General features: G+C 45.6%; 1 pseudogene; it reads right to left on the bottom strand.

Annotated features, from left to right (window-relative positions):
- Positions 1–267: 267 nt before the first annotated feature.
- Positions 268–1,714, bottom strand: LOC137353221 (thioredoxin pseudogene; annotated as a pseudogene).
- Between the last annotated feature and the right edge of the window lie 422 nt (positions 1,715–2,136).

Below are 2,136 nucleotides of genomic sequence, written 5' to 3' on the forward strand. Positions count from 1 at the left end.
TCCAACACAGGTGTTTATTGGAGATGCTACAATTGATCTCAGAACCACTGGGCTAAAAAGAAAAATCAGTAAGGGTTCCTATTCCTGACTGCTACCCAATAATTCCTGCTGGAAAAGTGTGTGAAGACAGAATTATGGCATTCTGCAGCTGCATGTCCTGTCGACTCACAGCAAGATAGTGACTTGGGCAGGGTTCTCGATGCCTACCATTTCCCGTGGAATCATACCCCTTCAAGAGGCAACATTTTCAGCAGAAAATTGGAACGGAAAGAGGGGTTGGGAGAAGAGTACCAGCTCGTCACAAATTTGCAAATTCAGAATTTCTTTATCCTAAACCCTACTGAAAACTGCTCTGAGCCATGAATGCTTTCAGATTTGTCACCCAAATCTCTGTGTTAAGATACTTATTCAGAGTGGTGGAACACACATTATTTTCCTAAAGGATGAAGGTTACAAATCACCAAGTAACAGTTACTTTAGGCAGAAGCAAATCTAAGAGACAGTGACTACACTTCCAAAAGTAATTAGCTGCGAAAAGAAAGAACTTGCATTTATATAGCACCTTTCACAACAGGATGTTCCAAAGCACTTTACAGTCAATGAAATACTTTTGAAATGCAGCCAATGTAGGAAACACAGCAGCCAATCTGTCCACAGCAAGCTCCCACAAACAGCAATGTGATAATGACCAGATAACCTGTTTTAGTGATGTGGCTCAGATATAAGTTGGCCAGAACACCAGGGAGAACTTCTCTAATCTTCTTCAAAATAGTGCAGTGGGCTCTTTTACATCTATCCGAGAGGGCACACCGGGCCTCAGTTTAATCCAAAAGGTGGCAACTCCGATGGTGTAGCATTCTTCCAGCACTGGATTTTCTCTGGAGTGGGACTTGAACCCACAACCTTCTGAATCAGAGGTGAGAGTGCTACTCACATCGTACAATGGGATGTCACGAGAACATGAAAGGCACTATATGAATGCTAGCTCTTTCTTAATGTGGGAGTAATACAATTGTCACTCCAAACCAGTCCTGATCCAACAACCCACTGCTTCCTAAATCTCATTTGACGCCCATAACCACTATGATTGACTCTTGACTGCTGTCTGAAATGGCCAAACAAGTTGCATCAAAACTGCCACAATTGCAGTGTTCAAGAAGGCGGACCACTATCACCTTCCCAGTGCAACGAGGGATGGGCAATAAACGGTGGTGCACAGATCCCAAGAATGAATTTTAAAAATTGCCTCCCTTATTTTCTCTGGTTGTATATTTTTAGTTACAGATTTATTTATCCAGAGAATTCAAACTTCAGTTATTTTTTTTTCTTTTGTGCTTCTTTGTCTATTTTTTTGTTTGTTTGCTTTAACTTCTAACAGGCTGCTCACTGCAGCTCGTCCAGCAGGTGCTCCAGCTTCTCCCTCTTAGTTCCCGAGAACTCTCCCATCTTGGTCGAGCGCTTGTAGAAGTGGAAGGTGGGCATGCAGGTGATGCCGGCGGACCGGGCCAGCGGCTCCGCGTCGTCCACGTCCACCTCGACGAAGACGACGTTGGCGAGCTGCTCTGACAGGTTGTAAAAGTGCGGCCGGATCATCCGGCAGTTGCCGCACCACTCGGCCGAATACATAACCACTACCAGCTGCTCGGTCTGGCCTAACATGTTCTGAAGCTGCTTCGCGTCCCCCACGTGTTTCACCACCATTGCTGCTTCCGGCTCCGTGATCCACCCACTGGCCCCGCCCTCAACCCGCACCCCATTGTGACGAAGGCCGACGTCAACCTCCCATTGGCTGATTCTCATTGGCCACTTCTGATAGCTACTTTTTTATGAATGGGTAGAAAGGCGTCAGCTCCATTGGCTGGAACGTGACTGATTGACGATGCAGGGAGCTGAAAGGCTTGCGGTTGGTTTATCGCTGTCTGGCATTCCCATGCTTTTCAATGCCCAACTGAGTTTGCACGCTCTCAGGAAAGAAAATGTGAATTTTCGCACAGAAAGATCCCAACAGCAATGATATAACGACCTGTTCTGACGAAAGGCCACCTACCTAGAACTCTTAATTATGTTTCTCTCTCCACAGATGCTGCATGATCTGCTGAGTATTTACAGAATTTTCTGATTTTGTTTCGGATTTCT

This window comes from Heterodontus francisci, chromosome 40, assembly GCF_036365525.1.
Source record: "Heterodontus francisci isolate sHetFra1 chromosome 40, sHetFra1.hap1, whole genome shotgun sequence".
Lineage (NCBI taxonomy): Eukaryota > Metazoa > Chordata > Chondrichthyes > Heterodontiformes > Heterodontidae > Heterodontus > Heterodontus francisci.